Source organism: Trichomycterus rosablanca, chromosome 14 (genome assembly GCF_030014385.1).
Source record: "Trichomycterus rosablanca isolate fTriRos1 chromosome 14, fTriRos1.hap1, whole genome shotgun sequence".
Lineage (NCBI taxonomy): Eukaryota > Metazoa > Chordata > Actinopteri > Siluriformes > Trichomycteridae > Trichomycterus > Trichomycterus rosablanca.
Genome location: NC_086001.1, coordinates 30,850,618 through 30,858,410, shown reverse-complemented (window position 1 = coordinate 30,858,410; position 7,793 = coordinate 30,850,618). Strand labels below are relative to the sequence as shown.

The 7,793-nt window shown below is 40.5% G+C and overlaps 1 non-coding gene across 1 annotated transcript; it reads left to right on the top strand.

The window, feature by feature from the left end:
• Positions 1-281: 281 nt before the first annotated feature.
• Positions 282-353, top strand: trnaq-cug (transfer RNA glutamine (anticodon CUG)). Its single transcript has one exon. It is a non-coding gene; the product is annotated as a tRNA-Gln (tRNA).
• Positions 354-7,793: the final 7,440 nt, after the last annotated feature.

The following is a 7,793-nucleotide window of genomic DNA, read 5'->3' as shown; positions in this document are numbered from 1 at the left end:
GGGAGGGACGGGCCAACTGCATCCTGAACTTAGTGCAATTTTCCAACAGTGGAACGTTTTGTTGTGATTTTGATACTTGGGTGGCAATGTTTAACTAAAATCACTTTTATTTAGTGTTTAAAACTTCTAAATTACCTCAGTTTTGTCAACTGATTTCAGTCAATTATATAAATCACGTAAGTTTAAATCACTTGAGATGTAAAAGTAAAGTCTGAAGTTGTGGTTTTGCTTTATTTACTCAGCAAATGGCGAATCATTACGTTTAGTTTATATGGTGTCAGGGTTCCATGGTGTAATGGTTAGCACTCTGGACTCTGAATCCAGCGATCCGAGTTCAAATCTCGGTGGGACCTTAATGCTTTTATTTGGGGCCCGGTGTGAGGTCCAAGATTGGGAAACATTAGCAGTTTCAGGATGGTAGCATTCAGCGCATGTGCAGTACAACAGAGCATCACAATTGCTTGTGCTAGTTTAGAGTCACCTTAACCGAACCCATGGCCTTGGTGTTATTAGCACCACGCTCTAACCAACTGAGCTAACTACCCAGTTCATCTATTCTCTGTAAATCTTTGTACATAATTCTACTCTAAACTTTAAATCAATTTAAAATTTTTAGCAGGAGAAATAACTCAAAGCATGCACAAATTGAGACGTGTCCTGAGTAGGGTGGCCAGATGTTACGGTTTTAGGCCAGACAGTCCGGCTTTTCAGCTGCCAGTCCTCCATTCACGCAACGCTAGGACGGACACTTAAAATCCTCCTTTTGGAGTGAACTGGTTTCATTTTTGATCAATATTATTTACCATTGGCTCAGGTACATGTCAGAACAAATGCTTTGTATTTCATTGGTTTAATAGCCTCATTTGACTCCTTATAGAGCTACCACTGGCCAATCGGAGAAGGTCCGCCCTCTAAATTCTAGTTTGTGATTGGGTGGTTGAATTTCGCCCGCCCTCTCTGTCCTGTAAACACCGCTACCTGAGTCCATCACTCAGCTTTCATGATCAGGAACGCGGTGAAAATGCCAAATAGTAAACTTTTGGAGGCAGCGAGAAACGGACTTAAATATAAAAAGTAGACACAACATTTAGTGAGTAAAACAGTAATTTGATGTAGAATTCTTGCTTAAATTGGTCAAAAACTCTGTTATATGGGTTCTGGATTCATTCTGTATGTTGCAGTATCATGTCCCCCTGTTCCTAATATGACATCCGTCTTTTTGGTGTAATGTCCGGCTTTTTGGGGTGTACTGTCCTCCTTTTTGTTACTCTGAATCTGGCCACCCTAGTCCTGAGGCAGCTGAGGTAAACGGTACAGACTTCTCTATACTACCTGATTACAGTTTCACCTCACTCACTTTTAATTACTTCATTTTCTTTATTCTTTTACACTATCATAAATTGTTTTACACTAACACACCATGTCAGTGTCACTGCAGTGCTGAGAATGATCCACCACCTAAATAATACCTGCTTTGTTTTTCAATGTGACCATTGACTAGGTGGACTACAGTCAGTAATTGTAGAACTAAATTGTGAACTGAAAAGAGATCTGAACACAGTGGTGTAGTGTGAACTTGGTATTGGTGGTTAAGGTACTGGGATAGCAATCAAAAGGTTGCTGGTTCAAGCCACACCATTGGTGGATTGTCACTGTTGGGTCCCTGAGTGAAGCCCTTAACCCTTAATTACGAGAACTGTGATAAGTGTAAGTAAACATTGGAGTAGTAAATTGGTTTATTTGCCATGTACAGCTTCTGGACACATTTATTTCCTCTGTATTGTGTCCACATTCCAGTTCCTAGTTTGTTCCCAAATCTCACAACTCAGATTCCCTCAAAATAAAGAGCAGCATGGAGAGCAACTGTATCTTTAATCTTCTATAAACCTTTCACTCTTATTCTGCCTCCGTCCCAACTTTTTATAGCAATCAGTGAAATAAAGACGAATAAAGACGCCAGAGAATGTGCCAATCAGAGTTTCTTCTTTTTATTACATTTTTACAGAACATTTTTACACATCTGGATCTGGTCCACAAAGTCATCCGGGCGTTGTCTTGATATAAAGACGGCGTCTTAATGGCAGCACGTCTCTCTGAGATCCCGATACATGTTTCCACATTAGTGGTATCTTTACATGTCGCCCATGTCTTGGGTCCTGATGCACCTGTGAACTGTTAACACACATTAACAACACGTCAACCACCAGACCTGCATTCCTAACACTTAAATAAAGGTTCCAATCAAGGTTGGCCTTTAGATGTCATCTGTTTCCAGCCTTTCATGAAACCGTCGGAGGCTCCGCCATAAAAGCGTCTCCAGTGCAGCAGCCAGGGCTTCAGGTTCTGCATACAAAGACTCGTCCAGAGTGAAGATTTCATCCAGGAAGCTCAGCATCTCAGTCTGAGAGAAGAGAAACAACATCAGGGGGCTGTTAATAAATAACAGATTACTAGTTCAAAATCATTTGTGGTGAAAAAAAAAACACACACCTGAAGATGGAATAAATAATGCTCTGTCTCCTGACGTTCAATCCATCTGGGTGTAACGCACGAACAGATGAGAGCAATCAGCCGGTCCAGAAAGAGCCTTCGTCTCCGGTACTGCATCAACTAAACAATGTATAGGTGTGTTTGACTACACTTGTAGTGCAGCACAGATTAATTCTAGACTCTATAGAGCACAGACTCTCTTACTGAGATGATCTGATGCACCCTCGCTCTTCCCAGAATTCCCAGCAGCACCAGCTCAAAGACGATGTCCATAAAGTTGATGTGCTGGATCTGCAAGTAGAAGGAAAATAGATTTTCTTTTAGAATGGTCGGACTGTAGTTCTGACTGATGCCGTAGTCGCTATGGGTAACCGCATCGGTGGGATCCGGCAGTCAACAAATATATCAGTAAATATGGTGCCAGTTTCAGTTTCAGAGTCAAACTCACCCCGATCTGCACCAGCTCCACTTCAGCCCACATCCGATTAGTCTGATTCTCCAGCATCTGTATCAGCCGGTCGTACCTTCGCTGGAAGACGCGCAGATCCTAGGAGAGAAACGCTCAAGACGTTGTTAAATCATTCGTACAGCGCTTGAATTATTTGATACATGTTTTGCTGTCGTGTTACCCTCTTTTTTGCAGCCACCAGTACGAGTAAAGTCATTCTTCCCACCACGCAGATGTAACTGTAGTTCGGAGGGTGACTGAAAACGATCTAAAGGAACCAAAACAGAGATATTAAAGTAAATAAGGAAGTAAGAGATGCTGGGAGTGAGGGAATGGACGCACCTATGGAGGGAAAATTGACTTACATTAAAGGCTTGACGCAGTGCTGCTAGTTTATGGGTGAAGTTTTTGATTCCTTTCATTTTGCAGTAGTGACTGTGTAAACAGGAGTGTATCATTTATTTATTAATAAATAACGTCATTAAAATATGTTCATATTGCTCTAAAACTGTTGCAGTACTCACAATAAAGCAGGAACATTCCTTATTTCTATATGGCCGCTCTCCACATCCACCTGTAATATTAGATATTTAGTGCTTATTACAGTCCCACAGATCCTGAATTACACTCAGGTAATAACACCATGTTTAATTTTACCTCAGGGCCGGTCTGAGGTCTGGAAGTTTCCTCTGGCTGGTGAGGAGCCCTGGGTTCTGGATTGTACAGCACGACTTCTGAGCCACAGGGAACCGTAACGACACAACGATTGTCACTAATGAGAACGCCTTGGCTTGACCAAAAAGTGTCTTCAGCCTGTAGAACATCGTTTCATTCAATCATCAATTAATCATCAATATAATGCAATAACAAAATCAGATCTGTATGAAGCTCACCTGAACACCCCAGGATGATACAGTGGCATGGCGTTTAGTGAAAATGTAAGATGCTACCCGAGCCAGACGTCCGTCAATGTGCTAAAAAGACAAAGTGATTAAAACACGTCCAGTCATGTTTAATAGACCTTCCAGAATTATAGTGTTGGATATTTTACCAAGTGTCACCCTGTGTGCTGAGCAGAAGCATTGAAGACCCTGTAAGAAGAGAATCACACGAGTCTTCACACAAGAACAGGACCGTAAGGTGTGTAATGAACACGACTGGAGGAGCTTCTACCTCATCTGTGGCTTTATAGAAGTCGTTGGTGAGAACCCACCACGACTGTGACACCGCCCCACGTATCTGCAGTGTGTAGTGCCGTCTGACACGGATCATCTGTGGAATACGAGTACACAAGTTAAGACTCTCTACACACATTATTACTTTTAGATAAACAAAGAGATAAACAGAGATGAATGGGGATACCGCAGTACGTCTGTCGTGCCATCGGCTATAAGACAAACGCAGCGTCAAGTGTGAAGGCTGAACTTCTCTGTGGTGTTGAGGATTGATCTGATTTTCCAAAAAACAAACAAGAGCAAAATTGAATCCAACAGTGGGAGTCAGAATGACTGAAATGTTTTAGTTCAGATTATTTACCTGGTACGTGTCCGAGATCTGTTCATCTGTGTGAACCCCGTCAGTGTGGGAGTCTAAAACATCTGAAGAGATATAAAGTACAAACACATTTCCTTTATTTACATTCAAATTTTAAATTATTAAAAATATTAATGAGCTCGTCTAATCAATTCACGTGTAAAAATAATTATAGCTTTTTTTCAATCAGGGTTTGGGTGATAATAATAATAAATAATAATAAATAATAGCTGATAGATCAAAACCTTATTGGTAAAATTGCATTGTTTACTGTTCATAATAATAATAATAATAATAATGACAAAAATAATTATTATTAATAATAATAATTTATAATAAATAATAATAATTCATTTTTATGACTAAAATAAGAAGAAATCAGGGATTAAAATAAGAAGATATCAGGGACTAAAATAAGAATAAATCAGATACTAAAATAATAGCTTTCTAGGTAAAATTGCATTTTTGTACTGACATTGGCTTGTTCTCTTTATATTATAACTAATATGGGGACAGTGATAGCCTTGTGGGTAAAGCTTTGGGCTATCAACCGGAAGATTGGTTGTTCAAATCCAAATGAGCAAGGCCCTCCACCCTGTCTGTTCCAGGGGCGCCGTACAATGGCTGATCCTGCGCTTTGACCCCAACTTCCAAACAAGCTGGGATATGCGAAGAAAGAATTTCATTGTACTGTACACCTGCATATGTATATATGACCGAAAAAGTATATATCTTAATAACAATAATGCAGGATTCCAGCTTGAGGAGGATTTCTTTCTAATCTGACCTGGTATAAAGCCCAGATTATTATAAAGATAATTTGTATAAATAGTATTTAATGTAAATAATGAATCTAATATAAATAAGAACATGAGAATTAATCATAATGATCAATAAAATCACTACAGTCAAAATAGCAACTAAATACTAAGTAAATGAATAGAGTATTATTAGAAGCTGTTTTATTACTTGTGTGTGTGTTTCCACCTCCGTAACCTTCAGGACCAGGATCAGTCTGGACCCCCGCATCCTCCTTCACCTCCCCCCGCCGCCCACCAGTGAACCTCTTATACAGATAATAAGCTCCTGCGGTGGCGGTTGCGGCTCCGGCCACGAACAGCAGGGGGCGCAGGTTCACCTCGCTCAGTCCTGCAGAGAGATGCGACAGGAAAGCCTTCATGTTGTGAAATACTGCAGTAAAAGATGGTTTTATCTGAGAGAAAGAAAAACGCTGTGAACGCTGTGAGGGTCAGAACACAAGTGACCCGCCGCCCGTCTCACCCCCACCTTATAGACCTGTACTGTGACGTCACACAGCTGCTGCTTTAATGTGAATCAAATGAGACCAACTCAGCACAACTGTTTATTTATAGCAATATTACTAGTGATACTTCTGCTATTAATATTTATTATTATTATTTATTTAGTATTTATGCAATAAAACAAGAATCTGTGATTTATTATTTCTTTTTTATTTAACTGAAGATGACTTCTGGTCATTTGAAATGTGATTTTGATCCATGTACACCATTTGGGGAGTTGGCAAAATAAAGTATGGAAGGCCATGGGGGACAAAACAAGTGAAGGTGTTTTTTTCCCCCGTTATTAAAAGCTCGGAAGCCTTGTTAGAGAAGATTGATTCTTTGCGTGCCCCCCTGTCGTGGCTCATTGGTCAAGCGACCTTTTCTGGTACCGTTGACAAGAAGGTTGAGGGTTCACTGTCGGACCCTTAATCTGGGCCGTAAACCACAACTCGGCAACCGGTGATGGTATTCTGATCCTCACAGCCATGGGCATGAATTCCCGCATACACACTCCAAAGTCATATTAATGCCAGCAGCATTGTTGTTTCAAACAGCGCTAACAGGGGTCGCGTTCCTAATCACAAGAGACCTATAAAATCCCAACAACACTGCTGCACCTGCTACACTCATTTATACACAGAGCACTTCACAGCATCAGATGTGGTACAGTCAGTAATTGTATACCCACAGTGTTTATGTATGGTAGGTTTAGCTTATAATCAAATAATGCAGGTACCAGATAGGTGTTCCTAATAAAGTGCTCGATGAGTGTAGAATGTCTGAAAATATACTGGACCTATAAAATTAAATAAATAACAACAAAAATAATAATAATTCATCAGATCACGGGTTCTAGCCAAACAAAATATTTAGATGTTTATTAAACGGCATTAACACAGACACCACACACATGTTCAAATATTTCAATTCAAATCAGCACCAAAATAAGAAGATTCAGGAACAAAATCAGGTGCTAGAAGCTCAGCATCTCACTCTGAGAGAGAAAAAGAAGAAATGACAGGTTACTGGCAAACAGGTTTATTCCAGATCATTTGTGGTGTAAAGAACACGCACCTGTAGATGGAATAAATAACGCTCCGTGTACTGCAGTTCAGTCCATCTGGGTGTAACACACGAATAGATGAGAGCAATCAGCCGGTCCAGAAGAGCCTTCGTCTCCGGTACTGCGTCAACTAAACAACATAGGTGTGTTTGACTACACTTGTAGTGCAGCACAGATTCATTCGAGACTCTTTGAAGTACAGACTCTCTTACTGAGGTAATCTAAGAGGCTCTGGCTCTTCCCATAATTCCCAGCAGCACCAACAAAGACGATGTCCATAAAGTTGACATGCTGGATCTGTGAGTAGAAGGAAAATAGATTTTCTATTAGAATGGTAGGACTGTGGTTCTGACTGATGCTTAGCTGCTCAAACAATCTCCTTGGTGTAGTCGCTATCTGCACCAGCTCCACTTCAGCCCACATCCGATTAGTCTGATTCTCCAGCATCTGTATCAGCCGGTCGTACCTTCAGTGGAAGACGTGCAGATCCTAGGAGAGTCGTGTTACCCTCTTTTTTGCAGCCACCAGTACGAGTAAAGTCATTCTTCCCACCACACAGATGTAACTGTAGTTCGGAGGGTGACTGAAATTGATCTAAAGGAACCGAAATAGAGATATTAAAGTAAATAAGTAATTAAGAGATGCTGGGAGTGAGGGAATGGACGCACCTATGGAGGGAAATTGACTTACATCGAAGGCTCGACGCAGTGCTGCTAGTTTATGGGTGAAGTTTTTGATTCCCTTCATTCTGCAGTAGTGACTGTGTAAACAGGAGTGTATCGTTTATTTATTAATAAATAACGTCATTAAAATAAGTTCATATTGCTCTAAAACTGCTGCAGTACTCACAATAAAGCAGGAACATTCCTTATTTCTATATGGCCGCTCTCCACATCCACCTGTAATATTAGATATTTAGTGCTTATTACAGTGCCACAGATCCTGAATTACTCTC